Source organism: Dreissena polymorpha, chromosome 15 (genome assembly GCF_020536995.1).
Source record: "Dreissena polymorpha isolate Duluth1 chromosome 15, UMN_Dpol_1.0, whole genome shotgun sequence".
Taxonomy (NCBI): Eukaryota; Metazoa; Mollusca; class Bivalvia; order Myida; family Dreissenidae; genus Dreissena; species Dreissena polymorpha.
In genome coordinates this window covers 51,406,738-51,423,371 of record NC_068369.1, presented here as the reverse complement: position 1 = coordinate 51,423,371, position 16,634 = coordinate 51,406,738, and the positions used below count along the sequence as shown (strand labels likewise).

Here is a 16,634-nt window from a genome sequence, read left to right as displayed (position 1 = left end):
GAAAATTGGGCTTAATGCATGTGCGTAAAATGTGGTCCCAGATTAGCCTGTGCAGTCCGCACAGGCTAATCAGGGACGACACTTTCCCCTGTTATGGTATTTTTAATTTCAAGGAAGTCCCTCCTTGCCGAAAATCAAGTTAAGGCGGAAAGTGTCGTCCCTGATAAGCCTGTGCGGACTGCACAGGCTAATCTGGGATGACACTTAACGCACATGCATTATGCCCAGTTTTCTCAGAACGCGGCTCATATTTTCGCAAGATATGGTTTCAAATTGACTCTGTGCATCTTAAACTGTGGATGTCGGACCAGTCTCGATATTGATCAGGGTGCGGTGGGTGGGGTTATTTGGCGATCTGAACGCAAGCACAGGCAATTTGCAAAAGGAGGAATGTTGTAATATATCGTGGTAAGAAAAATGCGTTATTCTATTGTTCTAACGAACCTGTCAGAGGCATTCCGTACATAACATTACATAACGAAACAGACAAAAGTATTCCGTAATCATATATCTATAGAAACCAGCAAACAACATTCGTTTCCGCAAAAATAAATATTAATTTATATTCAGAAATAAATAAGTCTTATTCATAAAGGTAAGTTTAGCTTGGTCTTTTAGTTTTAAACATTGTATTACCAAATGAAATACCAAGTCAAAGTATCTTTCGACACGGCCAGGATTTATGAGATGTAGGGATACTAGCACCTCTGCGTTTGTTTTTGTCAAGACCTAGTTGATATAAATGCCTGTGCTCTGAAATAGTTTTCCGCTCTTCATGACATCATATTTTATTTGTTGACGCACAAATTTAACAATCACAGATCTATATACTTCCTTAGTCTGTTAGCAACATAGATGTCTTTGCATTCAAGCTGCACGTTTAAATGTTGACTCATTATTTTTATGCTCCTCCAAAATTTATTTTGGGGGGAGCATATAGTCGCCGCTTCGTCTGTCCGTCCGTCCTTCCTCGCGTGTGTCCGTCCGTGCACAATTTTTGTCCGGGCTATTTCTCAGCAACTAATGACCTGAATTCAATGAAACTTTATGGGAAGCTTCACTACCAAAAGGAGATGTGCATATTATCAGCGGGTTCTGGTCGGATGATTTTTCACAGAGTTATGGCCCTTTGAAATTTTCCATTAACTGTACATATAGTGCAATTCTTGTCCGGGCTATTTCTCGGCAACTAATAACCGGAATTCAATGAAACTTTATGGGAAGCTTCACTTCCAAGAGGAGATGTGCATATTATCAGCAGGTTCTGGTCGAATGATTTTTCACAGAGTTATGGCCCTTTGAAATTTTACATTAACTGTACATATAGTGCAATTTTTGTCCGGGCTATTTTTCAGCAACTAATAACCGGAATTCAATGAAACTTTATGGAAAGCTTCACTATTAAGAGGTGATATGCATATTATCAGAAGGTTCTGGTTGGATGATTTTTTACAGAGTTATGGACCTTTTAAATTTTTGAAATTTTCCATTAACTGTACATATAGTGCAATTCTTGTCCAGGCTATTTCTCAGCAACAACTCATTACCGGAATTCAATGAAAGTTTATGGGAAGCTTCACTACCAAGAGGAGATGTGCATATTACCAGCTGGTTCTGGTCGGATGATTTTTCACAGAGTTATGGCCCTTTGAAATTTTAGATATAAAAATACTTGTCCCCCCAACTACTGTGCCCTCAAGACGTTTCCTTTTATCTGAATATATAGTGCAATATTGTGACAAAAAAAAATTTGGGGGATAGGTTAGATAGAAGGAAAAGCTTTTAAACACTCATGAGGTCACATTATTGCCCAATACTTGTCACTCTTGGTCTGAAGATTAGTTCTAATGTTTTCTCTGCAGAGGAACATATGATTCTGCTTAATTGAAAAACATCACTACCACGAGGCAGGGAAGTTTTCCTTATCTGGTCATAATAAAACTCACTAAATTTTTCATTTAAAAAATATGTTATGATATCTAAACTGAGTTTAATAGGATTGTGATTTGTTATGAAACATGGCCAGAGCTCCAGATAAGGTTTTGTGAAATTCTTAACGTTACTACCAGATTTTCAAAAATAATTCTTAACTCTGAAATTTTATTCTTAACGTTACTACTAAGTTTTGGATAATAATTCTTAACTTTTCTAAATGAACTTAAATAAATAATAATGGGTGTCATCGTATAAGATCTGTTCTATAATGTCTTTCTTAACATTCAACTTCGGCTCACTTTGCGTACAATATGTTAAAAGAGCGTTTTTTTTGCACGCTTTGCAGTTTTTTTAGGACGTCATCTGGGCGCAGCCATTTTTTGACAGATAGACTGTACACGCCGCTTTTATTGGAAAAAATGCGCTTCGTTTAACAAACCCGATAAGCATTCTATATAAGTACCGAAAAGATCTTTAATACTCGAAAATAACTCAATAAAAATCGATACGAACCGATGTAAACATAATATTAGTAACTTGATTTTGTAATTCTTAATAGTTCGACCAGATTTTAAAATAAATACGTAAATGACTTGAAAATAATACTTAATTACGAAAATACGACCCTTATCTGGAGCTCTGATGGCTGTCGGTTGAAGGGCACTGTTTTATTGTGAAACCTGATGATTACTATCTGCTCTGAACAGTTTGGTTCCTGTGGGTTCAAGTTGAGTGCCTTAGTGTCTTTGGCCCTCTCGCTTATCTTCATGCAGAAATTTTGTCAGGGTCAATTTTTGACTTTAATATGAGGGGTTCAAGATGCAACTTTATAGGTAGTAAGCTCGCAAATTGTTTGAAAACCTGTTCTTCAAACTTAACTGCCAAGGCCTTCCAACAAAGTAGCATGTGGTTGTTACTTTAGATAGAAATTTCTAGTTTTAATTTTTAGCTCATCTATTTTTTGAAAAAAAATTATGAGCTATTGTCATCACCTTGGCGTCGGCGTTGGCGTCCGGTTAAGTTTTGCGTTTAGGTCCACTTTTCTCAGAAAGTATCAATGCTATTGCATTCAAACTTGGTGCACTTACTTACTATCATGAGGGGACTGGGCAGGCAAAGTTAGATAACTCTGGCGTGCATTTTGACAGAATTATGTGCCCTTTTTATACTTAGAAAATTGAAAATTTTGGTTAAGTTTTGCGTTTAGGTCCACTTTTCTCAGTGAGTATCAATGCTATTGCATTCAAACTTGTTACACTTACTTACTATCATGAGGGGACTGGGCAGGCAAAGTTAGATAACTCTGGCATGCATTTTGACAGAATTATGTGCCCTTTTTATACTTAGAAAATTGAAAATTTTGGTTAAGTTTTGTGTTTAGGTCCATTTTATTCCTTAAGCATCAAAGCTATTGCTTTCATACTTGCAACACTTACTAACTTTCATAAGGGGACTGTGCAGGCAAAGTAATGTAACTCTGACTGGCATTTTGACAGAATTATGTGCCCTTTTTATACTTAGAAAATTGAAAATTTGATTAAGTTTTGTGTTTAGGTCCACTTTATTCCTACAGTATCAAAGCTATTGCTTTCATACTTGCAACACTTATTAACTATCATAAGGGGACCGTGCAGGCAAAGTTATGTAACTCTGACTGGCATTTGGACGGAATTATGGGCCCTTTATACTTAGAAAATTGAAAATTTGGTTAAGATTTATGTTTTGGTCCACTTTACCCCTAAAGTATCAGAGATATTGCTTTCATACTTGGAACACTCAAAAACTATCATAAGGGTACAGTAAAAGGACAAGTTGCATAACTCTGGTTGTCATTGTTACGGAATTATGGCCCTTTTTTGACTTAGTAACTTTTAATATATGGTTAAATTTTGTGTTTCGATCCACTTTACTTCTTAAGTATCAGGGCTATTGCTTTCAAACTTCAAATACTTTCATGCTATCATGAGGTCACTGTACCTGGCAAGTTGAATTTTACCTTGACCTTTGAATGACCTTGACTCTCAAGGTCAAATTATTAAATTTTGCTAAAATTGCCATAACTTCTTTATTTATGATTAGATTTGATTGATACTTTGACGAAACTACTCTTACCTGACATACCACAATAGACTCCACCCAAACCGTCCCCCGTGCCCTCCCCCCCCTCCCCCCCTCCCCCCCACCCCCCTCCCCCCCTCCCCCCCCACCTCCCCCCTCCACCCCCCCTATTTTTTTTTTTTTTTTAAGATCATCTCACAAATGACCACCACACACCCTCACACTATACCCCCCCCCCACCCCACCCCCCCCCCCAATTTTTTTTTTTTTTTTTTTTTTTTTTAAGATCATCTCACAAATTACCACCACACCCTCACACTATACCCCAACCCCCCCCCCCCCAATTTTTTTTTTTTAAACGGTTATGTTTGAAATACCGTCCAACCATCGCACCCAAAAAATCCCCCCCCCCCATCGCCCTTCCCCCCACCCCCCTCCGCCCCCGATTTTTTTTTTTTTTCGCTTTTTTGGAAGATAATGTAATAAATGTCCACAACCCCACACTATACACCCCTCTTCACTCCACCCCTCCCTCCTTTGTGATTGAAAATGAGAGTCCCTTCACCTTTAAAAAGAAAATAGATGAGCGGTCTGCACCCGCAAGGCGGTGCTCTTGTTGAAATTCTTATCCACATGATTTTACAGACGTAAATAAAACAGGAATTTTACTACATTTTATATACATAAATATATCAGAATTTTATGTTGAATGATACTTTTGTTAACAACAAATCAACAGGAAATAGAAAGATATTGCCAATTATGTTATCACTTAAGCTGCAATAAATTTTCTTTTGTTTTTGAAGAAGGTACTTTCGAATTAATTGTTTTAAAAAATACAGATAAATGGTCTTTTGTTTTTGGAGGGGGTACTTACAAATTAATTGTTTCAAAGAATACAGATAGATGATTCTTGTTAATACCATTGTAACAAAGTTAGCCTGGATGCTTTTTTTATTGGTTCCTTGAATTGAGATACTTATTCTTTGTATGCACGCACAAGCCAATTGTTTAACAAATCTTTGCCACTTAGGCCAGTATTGTTTTATGTCACATGACCAGTGACACAAGTACTTTGTTTACTAGGGTTAAAACCTTGCAAAAAAACTTCAGATTGATTTGTATTTGACTTTGTTACACTGGACATTACTTGTTGATAATCTTTGGACAATAGCTAGATTAGTGTGTTTTGTTTAGTTTGATAATTAAAAAGACAAGATACCTTATTATTTGAGTTAAATCAAAGATTTAGACATCAAAAGCTTCAGTGGGCAACAAAATGGCAACCTTTTCGCAACCCACTATTGAAAAAGGATCTGACATGGTCCTAGACTTCTTGTGTTCGACCTGCGAAGAAAAGAAACTAGAGGAATCAGCTGATTATTATTGCGAATCCTGCGCTAAGTTTTTCTGCAGGAAATGTATTGACTTGCACAGCCAGTTGTTTACGCAACATTCCCCTCATGGAAGAGGAGATATGAAGAAATGGCCAGTTGCCAAGAAGATGGAAGATTTTCTTCTTAAATGTGATGTTCATAAAGAAGAAAACAATGAAATGTTTTGCGAAGACCATAGCCAGCTGTGCTGCAATAAATGTGCTATTCTGAATCATAGGTATTTTTTTTTATCTCATTTGTCTTAAAAACATTAAAGACTGAAAGTTTATGGTTTTAAACTGCTTTGAAATGAACTTTAATACTTATCCAAAAAATTTGTGTAAAGAATAGGAATAATAAATATGTTATTTGAAGAAACCGCCATTTCTTGCGCTATCAATAACCAAATATTTCATTGATGAACTTCTTTTTATGTGGGTAATTTTAATAGTCTGATGCACTTAAAACCTAACTTTGGTTTAAGACTACACACATGAAACTAAACCACGCTTGAGTCTAGTTTGAGGTAAATTATATAAGTTATCATTTTCCTGCATTAATAAAACAATTAATAAAGATAATCAATGAAGATTTTTGTTACTTAAAATTTCCAGATTTGCAAATGATCAAATTGTAAAAATTAAATACTTTGCTTAATTTATGAAAAATTTGTTTTTATCAAAACAATATGATTTTTTTACAGGACATGCAAAAGGGTGATTCTTTTATCAGACTTGGTAAAAAGTACCCCCACAGACCTCAAACAAGTATCAGTTACCATCCAAACTACTTTGGCAAAACTGAAGGAGCTTCAAGAAAACCAGGAGGATAGCATTCAGTCTCTGCTAAGTACATATGATGAGCAGTTACACAAAATACAGGAAAATCGTAAACAAATAATTGCAGCCTTAAACAAGCTTGAACAAAAGGCAATGCAGGAATTGAAAGATACACTGACCAAACTGCAAGCCCCTCTTGATCGGGATATCGACAAATGTTCCACTCTTCAAGATGAATTAAAACAACTTGGAGAAGCTATTCACGACATTGGTGATAAAAACAAGCAGGAACTATCTCTTATAGCCAGCATTAAATGCAAGGATAAAATTCAGCAGTTTGAAAAATATCAGAAGGAGAACTTTGTTGAAGTAAAATCTTCAATATCTTTTCAGCCTAATAATGAAATTGTGGAGTACCTTTCCAAGTTGTCAGGTCTTGGGATGACATTGACAGTGATGCAAAATCCAGACAAAGTAATTAGGATGGGCAGGAAGTCTGAGTATGATGTATGCACAGAAGGTGAACTCAAATGCAGTATCAGAGAAATATGTGTTCTTTCTAGTGGTCAGGTCCTAGTTGCAGACAAGTTTAATAATAAGGTCAAGCTGTTGAGTCAAACGTACCAGGTGGTGAGTCACTGTAGTGTATCTGATGAGCTCAATGAGCCACTGGGTATTTGTCAGATCACTCCCAGTGAGTTTGGTATTGCTGTTAGTCCAATGGGCGCACACGGTGATGGTTTGCCTCCTTCAAAGATCCTTTTTATCAAAGTCAACAATAGCCAGCTGGTGAAAGACAGAATACTTAAATTTCAACATTTCTGTGGTAGTATTGTTTACCAAAAGGGAGACCTGTTTGTAACCTCTGGCAATGCTCTGTTCAAGTACAAACTGAGGGGTACATGTACACTTGTCAGCAAACTGCACGAAGATAAATCAGATAAATGGACAGGTAGGTTTTATGTAGGATTTGTCTTTATACACAAGAAATGTATTATAAAGAGTCATTAAGCATATGTAAAAGTTATTTGTACAGGAGTAAGAGACTCAGAGATCGGGATATTTTTTTCTCTGATGGGATTACTGCCCCATATATGAAAACAACAATGGGCGCTTACAAAGTTGAATGGGCACTTTGCAATAATGAACGGGCACTTCTCAAGATTTATTTCGGGTAAAAATTACAGACAATAGGAAAATCTGAGTGTCAGTAAAATTGTGACCCCATCAAATTTATTTCCAAGTTTGTCACGCAACTATATTGTTTAACATGTTAATTATATTAAACAAATCCGATATTATAGTAGATAAAAATAGTATTACCTTGGAATTTGATAATTAGTATAAATAATCCAATAAAACACTGCCATTATTTACGATATATGTGTTTAGGAATTTTGTAAACACGGGCGTACGCCATAGGCATAGTTAGAAACTGTACAGAAAGTTTGTAAATCGGAACTAATCGGTAAATCTCGGAAAATCATTGATAAATGTATTTGTCATTTCAATTCTTAGGGCCGAGTAATTTCTGCAAATCTGAACACAATTTGCGTAAAACACTTGCTCAATTATCCGTTCAACTCCACCTCGTTCACTGCAAAAGGTTCGAAGGTGGAGCTATGCACGTGCTATTATTAAATTGGACAATTGCCATTGAGGAACAAACACACGATTGGTTCCGCATGTTGATTGCTAGACAAAGAAGCCAATTTTGTCGGTGAGAAATTTGTCGCTTTATTGCTTCAGACAGTAAGCTGCTTTCCTTTGATGACGTCAAACTGCCAATTCACACAGAGTGCAAATTTTTGAAAGACTTTAACTGACCCTATGTTTACAATTCCAGTAAAAAAACACTTGCTATCATTAAACTTTGGATTAAATTATCAAAATAAAGCAAAAGCCAAGTTGACAAATATTATTAAATTAATTCGTGTCAGTTCAAATAAGGCGTTTTGCGTTGTAAATCAAAGAGTTTTCATGACAACAACAACTTTAGCAAACATTACCGGGACGACGCGGGGATCTTTCTACCTGGATTATTTTTCATGAACGATCTCATAAGTCGAGTAAGCAACAAATAATTTGTGTAAGAGTAGTTTTTCTTATACATGGATAAGATTTATGCAACGGGCATCGCATTGCGTAATGGTGCACATCGAATTACGGAAATGATGCGCAGTTTTTCGTTTAATGGGTCAAGAACGCACTGCGCACCTTTATCCCGATCTCTGGAGACTCAAACATTTTCAGTTTTACTCTTAAAACTGTTTATGCATAAAAATGTATATTGAGTGTCACTACACAACAGGTTTTATGAAAAGATAGTGCATTACTGTGAAAATCACTTCTTCTGACCTGTTTTTTATACGCCTGTTTTTAAAAACGGGACGTATTATAGTTTCACCCTTGGCGGGCGGGTGGCGGGCGGCGTCCACAGCAGTATCCGCTCTCTAATTCAAATAGTTTTCATCCGATCTTCACCAAACTTGGTCAGAAGTTGTGTTTAGACAATATCTTGGTCAAGTTCGAATATGGGTCATGCCGGGTCAAAAACTAGGTCACAGGGTCACTTAGTGCATTTCAAGGATTATGCATGGTGTCCGCTCTCTAATTAAAGTAGTTTTCACCCGATCTTCACCAAATTTAGTCAGAAGTTGTGTCTAGATGATATGTAGGTTAAGTTCAAATATGGGTCATGCCGGGTCTAAAACTAGGTCACGAGGTTACTTAGTGCATTTCAAGCATTTAGAATGGTGTCCGCTCTCTAATTGAAGTAGTTTTCACCTGATCTTCACATAATTTGGTCAGAAGTTGTGTCTAGAAGATATGTAGGTCATGTTCGAATGTGGGTCATGGCGGGTCAAAAACGAGGTCACGATGTCACATAGTGCATTTCAAGCATTTAGCATAAGAAATTTCCGCCAATCAGCGCCATCGTTTTAAAAGTCTATCAACGAATAAAAACGCCGCTTTTTAACCGCGTTAGGCCCAGCCAGTGTAAAGCTAATTTTTAAACTACTAGATTTTTATTAAAGCACCGCGGCAACACTGCAAAGTTTTATATTTGTATCAATGGTACAGCCCAGGAAAATCGGGCTGTCCATTCTATGGCCGTTTTCGACCTTTTATATGCAGAGTTTTAATGTTTAGCAGTGTGCTCGGGCAATGGTTTATTAACCGAAGTCCTGAGGGTAAACAACCCCATTAGTCAGTCATGGTGTCCGCTCTCTAATTGAAGTTGTTTTCATCTGATATTCACCAAATTTAGTCAGATGTTACATCTAAATGATATCTAGGTCAAGTTCAAATATGGGTCATGCCGGGTCAATTACTAGGTCTCGAAGTCACTAAGTGCATTTCAAGCATTGAGCATGGTGTCCAAAACCTTCAACGGGTGTATCTTGTGACAGTTTGGCACTCTTGTTATATTTTGTTATCAAATAAACATTCAAGTGTAATATGCTATATGAATGAAATTGTTTCAATATTTTTCATACAATAATTTGTTGCCAACAACACACACAAATAGGAAATGAAGAAAATATTTGTATGTGGTTATAATTTTTACATCCTTCTTTGGTAACTGGTGAAAAGAACGAGACATGAAAGTTTCATTATTGGTTGTTTTCAACTAAAGTAAAAGTGACAAACATAACTGCAGGCATAATTTTGCAGACATACATTTATACTGTATGGTTTTGTAATTTACACCCATAAGTATGTCAAAAGATTGTAATGATGTATTCTGTTTTGCAGTAGCACGTTGTGCAGTGAGCCCTACGGGTGACAGGTTGTATATCACTAGCCCCTACCAGCACAAGCTGCTCACTCTGGCCAAGGATGGATCAATCCTTGCCACCTTCATGGACCCTGCAGTAAAATTTCTGGTTGGTTTACATGTGACACCTGCAGGCCAGGTGCTAGTGTGTGGAAATGATTCAAAAAATATCGTACAGGTGGATAGTAAGGGTAGTATGAAGCTGGCCACTCTTGCTACTCTGAGGGATGGAGTTGAGTGTCCACATTCAGTCTGCTACAACAGAATTACTGACTCCATTATTTTGGGACAGTGGGAGCGCAAAAAGATCCTGGTGTACAAAGTGAAATAGCTTATTATACCTGTATCTTATTTGTACTATAATAATTGATATAAATTACAAAAGCTGTAAATAATTGTTTTATTACAATGGAACAATATTTTTTAATATATTACAACTTGTATATGTGCAGTATAAGGTGATGAAAGCAACAATAGCTGTTTATGTAATAGTGTATGTTAAATTGCAAGAATGATTTTGAAATATGGATACACATATTTTTATGCCCCCGAAGGAGGTCATATAGTGATCGGACTGTCCGTCCGTCCGTCTGTCACAATTTTTGTTTAGTTTTCGAAAAATGCTCATAACTTCTATGTCGCTTCAGATAGCAACTTGATATTGGGCATGCATGTGTATCTCATAGAGCTGCACATTTTGAGTGGTGAAAGGTCAAGGTCATCCTTCAAGGTCAAAGGTCAAAAAAACAAATCCAAGGGAATTTATAAGCTTTAAAGGGAGATAATTATATGTACCTGCCAAATGATAAAAAATTAATCAATCAAAGCTGCGCAGTAGGAGGCATTGTGTTATTGACAAACACATCTCTTGTTCTAAAATTAAAGTTATTTTTAGCTGGGCTGTTTTCGGAGAAAATCTGATGTATTTTAATAGCCAGCTCGTCGTCCGACGTCTGCCATCCGCCATCCGTGTTGTGCTAAAACCTTAACATTTTGTTAAGGTTTTGAATATTGGCTCTAAAATCAAAGTGCTTCAACCTACAACTTTGAAACTTCAAATGTAGCTTCACCTCGATGAGTTCTACATGCCGCACCCATTTTTGGGTCACTAGGTCAAGGTCACTGTGACCTCTAAAAAAAACAAAAAAAAACTCTGACAAGCTTTGATTTATTCGCTCGACTTTTCGAAGAAAAATGAGAGCTATACTACTCACCCCGGCATCGCCGTCGCTTTCTGCGTTGGTAGAAGTTTTTTATAAAGTCAAATAACTTTAACACCATCAAAGATAATTAACTCAAACTTGGAATACTCCTTTATGGCAACAAGACAATTGTGTAGGTTGAGGTGCATGACTCTTGTCAGCATTATTTTTAGAGTTATGCCCCTTTTTATTCTTGGAAAATTAATTTTTTTGTTAAGTTTTGTGTTAATTTTTATGTCCACTTTATTTCTAAAGTATCAAAGCTATTGCTTTCTTACTTGCAACACTTACTGAATATCATAAGGGCAGGCAAAGTAATGTAACTCTGACTGGCATTTTGACAGAATTATGGCCCCTGTTATACTTAGAAAATTGAAAATTTGGTTAAGTTTTGTGTATTGGTCCATTTTACTCCTAAAGTATCAAAGCTATTGCTTTCAGATTTGGAACACTTGCTAACTATCATAAGAGGACTGTACAGGACAAGTTGCATAACTCTGGTTGGAATTTTGACGGAATTATGGCCCTTTTTTGACTTAGTAACTTTCAATATTTTGTTAAATGTTGTGTTTAGATGCACTTTACTTCTGAAGTATCAAGGCTATTGCTTTCAAACTTCAAAAATTTTCTCACTATCATGAGGGTACTGTACCTGGCAAGTTGAATTTGACCTTGACCTTTGAATGACATTGAATCTCAAGGTCAATTAATGAATTATGCTTAAATTGCCATAACTTCTTTATTTAGGATTAGATTTGATTCATACTTAAACAAAACAACACTTACCTGACATACCACAATTGACTCCGCCCAAACCATCCCCACCCCCCCCCCCCTTCAGATCCCCCCCCCAATTTTGTTTTCCATTTTTTTCTTGTTTTCGAAATATCATCTAATAAATGACCACACCCCCACATTATTCCCCCTCTTCACCCCCTCCCCCCACATTTTTTTTGTAAACATGGTAAAAAAAAACACAAATATTTATTTTTATTATTTTATTTTTGAAAGACCGTCCAACCATCCCACCCAAGCTATTGCTATCAAACTTGAAATATAATCTTATTAGTTTGTTTTATGTCTTTACAAATGTTCAATAGATTGTGGAAAATATACCTGAACTCAGAATCGTCTATAATGTACCACTTCTTTAAAACATAAGTGATCAATATGTTTCAATTATGGTCCTCTTTCAGTTAAAATATGACTATATTACTTTGACTTTATTGAATATGAACAATTTCCCCGTGATGGCTTACGTTATACTGTCAAGCACTCGAAAAGTTGAGCGTGCTGACTTCTGATAGCTCTTGTTCAAAACTGCACCGGCAGCCGAGCGTGGCACCCGTTATGCGGTGCTCTTGTTCTTTTTATACGCCCGTATAAAATACGGGACGTATTATGTGAAACCCCTTGGCGGGCGGGCGGGCGGGCGGGCGGCGGGCGGAAGGCATCACTTTGTCCGGACTCTAATTCAAATTGTATTCATCCGATCTTCACCAAACTTGGTCAGCAGTTGCATCTAGTTGATATCTAGGCCAAGTTCGAATATGGGTCATGCCGGATCAAAAACTAGGTCATAGGGTCAATAAGTTCATTTTCAAAGGGGCCACTTTGTCAGGACTCTATTTCAAATTGTATTCATCCGATCTTCACCAAACTTGGTCAGCAGTTGCATCTAGTTGATATATAGGCCAAGTTCGAATATGGGTCATGCCGGGTCAAAAACTAGGTCATAGGGTCAATTAGTGCATTTTCAACGGCGCCACTTTGTCCGGACTCTAATTCAAATTGTATTCATCCGATCTTCACCAAACTTGGTCAGTAGTTGCATCTAGTTGATATCTAGGTCAAGTCCGAATATGGGTCATGCTGGGTCAAAAACTAGGTCAAAGGGTCAATTAGTGCATTTTACTTTGTCCGGACTCTAATTCAAATTGTATAAATCTTATCTTCACCAAACTTGGTCAGTAGTTGCATCTAGTTGATATCTAGGCCAAGTTCGAATATGGGTCATGCCAGGTAAAAAACTAGGTCATAGGGTCAATTAGTCCATTTTCAACAGCGCCACTTTGTCCGGACTCTTATTCAAATTGTATTCATCCGATCTTTACCAAACTTGGTCAGTAGTTGCATCTAGTTGATATCTAGGTCAAGTTCGAATATGGGTCATGTCGGGTCAAGAACTAGGTCATAGGGTCAATTAGTGCATTTTCAACGGCGCTACTTTGTCCGGACTCTAATTCAAATTGTATTCATCCGAAACTTTTAAACAACTTTTTATCCTGCGTCAAAGTGGTATGGGGGTATAAGTCACATTCAGTGACAAAGCTCTAGTTCAAGTTGAATTCACCAAACTTGGTCAGAGGTAGTATATAGATTATATATCAGTCAGGTCTGATTGGAGACATGCAACCGATTAACACATGCAATATTTTTATGCAATATTTTTATCCAGTTTTATTTTGCGATATTTTCATCGGGTTTATTTTTTTCGCGATTTTTGAAATTTTTTTTTGCTTATTTCCAAAACAAATACATCAATCATCAGTGTATCATCTCCAATGGCACACGAATCGGGCGTATATTGCTCCGTCATGCGGCGCTCTTGTTTTATTTAATGTTGTTTGTTGCTAACTTGGTAAGTCTTAGAAGTCTGTCTTAAGTGTATAACAAATAATGTTTAACTTTGTTCTTTGAACACTATGCATTTTAAAAATCAATATAAGAGACATTGTTTTTTTTTACTTAAATGACATTTTTTAGAATGTGATTAATTACATGTATAACAATAAATCTATTTATTTCTGTTTGCTATTTTAGTGGCTCGGATAGAATTTATTGTCGCCTACCGGTGAAACCGAAGGGGACTTAAGGTTTGCGCTCCATGTGTCAGTCAGTCTGTCAGTCTGTCACACTTTTCTGGTTTCTGCGATAACTTTAAAAGTTCTTCATATTTTTTCATGAAACTTGAAACTTGGATAGATGGCAATATGGAGAATTCTGGTTGCTATGGCAACAAATATTTAAAAAAATAATTATTTTTTTTACTAACAATGGTGGAGTTTAACCGGTAGGGGACAATATTGCTTGGCAAACTCTTGTTATTTGGAAAACTTATTCAATAATAATAATATCTGCTATTCTATTATTAATGGATAGTTTTCACATTAAATCAATTTTTTAATTAATTTGTATCATTTTAAAATTTGTATGATTGTTTTCAATCACTTGGCGCTTGCTATGCTTATGATAATTTTGTATGGAGCGTCTAGATGATACAGAGTAATGAATAACCAATTATGTCCCAGAGGGGGATAGGGTATTCAGGTTTATGTGAAATAATAATTCCTAAGATAACTCATTGAAAAGTCATTCCAGACTTTAAATAGTAATTTTGAAAGTATCTATAATATTGGGCTGCAAAGTGGGACAGGGATTTAAAGTAATTTCCTTTATTTGAATTTTTGTTGTATTCGTAACACTGTTTTACCCTATCATGAATTTCCAGAAACTCACATCAAATGTTAAGGTCATGAACAGAAGTCCATGGGGAATTAGTCAAGCCAGGTTAAGGTCAAAGTCATACTTTAATGATAATAGCCTCTCTATTGTTGTGTCTGATTCAGCTTTCGAATACCATTTGAAGCATTTACATTAAGTTAAGATGATTTAAGGTCAATGAAGTCAATGAGAGATGTGCACAAGGTCAAAGGTGTGGGCCCAGTCGTTCTCTTCTATAACCATGAAAGGATGTTTATGAAAAATTAATGTCATGGTAACAAATTCAGAAGTAGACAAATCACTGAAACTAAAGGTCCAGATCACAACATGAAGGTCAGAAGTATTGCAGACCGGGAATAATCTTTTTGTGGACACTTACATTTGTGGACTTCAAATTTTTTGGGAAAAAAAAGGAATTTGGTATTGGTCATTTTCCAATGTGTTTGTGTACAATTCCTTGATTGGTCAATATGAAAGTAATTCATAAAGCAGAAGACAAGTGTGTAATCCTCATCCTGATTTGAAAAAAAATATGAGTGAAAGATTGTGTTTGTTTATTTTATTATTATGCCCCTCTTTGAAGAAGAAGGAGTATATTGTTTTGCTGTCTGTCGGTCGGTCTGTCTGTTGGTAGACCAGTTCGTTTCCGACCCATAAATCGTCAACGAATTGACCGATTGGCTTGATACTTTACATGCGCATTGGCCGTTGACAGTAGATGAACCCTATTGAAATTGGGGTCACTAGGTCAAAGGTCAAGGTCACTATCATACTAAGTGTGAAAATCGTTTCCGATCAATAACTCGTCAACAAATTGACCGATTGGCTTGATACTTCACATGTGCATTGGCCTTGGACAGTAGATGACCTCTATTGAAATTGGGGCCACTAGGTCAAAGGTCAAGGTCACTATCACACTTGGTGTGAAAATCGTTTCCTATCAATTACTCGTCAACGAATTTACCGATTGGCTTGATACTTCACATGTGCATTGGCCTAGGACAGTAGATGACCCCTATTGAAATTGGGATCACTAGGTCAATGGTCAAGGTACAGTACAGCCAATGCGGAACAAACATATTTCGCAATCCGCGGAGTTAAGGCGCAACTAGTCGATGCCGAGTCGGCCGTTGAAGCCATATCAGTATGCGGCGGCATGTCGCATTTCGCCACGATGCTTCGCATCTGTCCGTCGAGGCAAGCCGCTATCTGCGACATGACGCCGAATCGATGGGCATCATAAAACAAAAATCTTTGAAAAATTATTATTAGTCAATAAATTTTAAAAGATCAATTATCATAATATTAAAATCATAATTAATTAAATGTATCTATTACTGCATACTTACTATTTTTCCCGTCGCTACTCATTACCCGATAATCCTGTATATTCCAGTTTTAAAGCAAATTCTGGTTAATATTTAAGATAAAAATTCTCATGAATTTCAAGAAATACAAACATTGGACATTTTTCTAAAGTGTCAAATAAATTTTGGCATTTGTTTCTATTTAAAGTTGGGGCGTTGTTTTTTTTCCACTGAACACGCGTAAACCGCCTGACGTGATGTGATGTTCATGTTTTTATACAACACAAAATACTCCCACACTTTCCATGTGGCGTTCTACATGTCTGTATGATTTTCGCGCGCTTTTTATTGAGACAAAAGATAAAGCACTGTTTATTTGACGCTAGCATTTAATTGTTTAATTGTCGCGTTAGCATTAAAATTCGGAAGCGTGTTTCGGATTACAAATTGAATAATGCTCATTTGAGAATCGAACAAAACATTTACAGTTGTGCGTAATTAATTAAACGATAATTTGTTTAGGCCCATTACGTGTCGAATATATTTGAGGATGTGATATTATATAAATAGTCTATAAAGCATCATATAAAAATCATATCCGCTTTTTAAAACGTTAAAATAATAACTATGAAAGAAGTGTAAATCTAGGTTTCGTCACTACACATGCCGCGAAAGTACGAGAAGGTTAATAC

At 36.5% G+C, this 16,634-nt stretch overlaps 1 protein-coding gene and 1 long non-coding RNA gene across 2 annotated transcripts in view; both read left to right on the top strand.

Moving 5' to 3' along the window:
* LOC127859748 (DNA topoisomerase 2-binding protein 1-like) overlaps nucleotides 1–16,634 on the top strand; it is a 266,921-nt gene that overhangs the window by 26,554 nt on the left and 223,733 nt on the right. The window lies entirely within an intron of this gene.
* On the top strand, nucleotides 12,569–15,180 carry LOC127859547 (uncharacterized). Its single transcript, XR_008039439.1, has 2 exons — nucleotides 12,569–12,980; nucleotides 13,283–15,180. It is a non-coding gene; the product is annotated as an uncharacterized LOC127859547 (long non-coding RNA).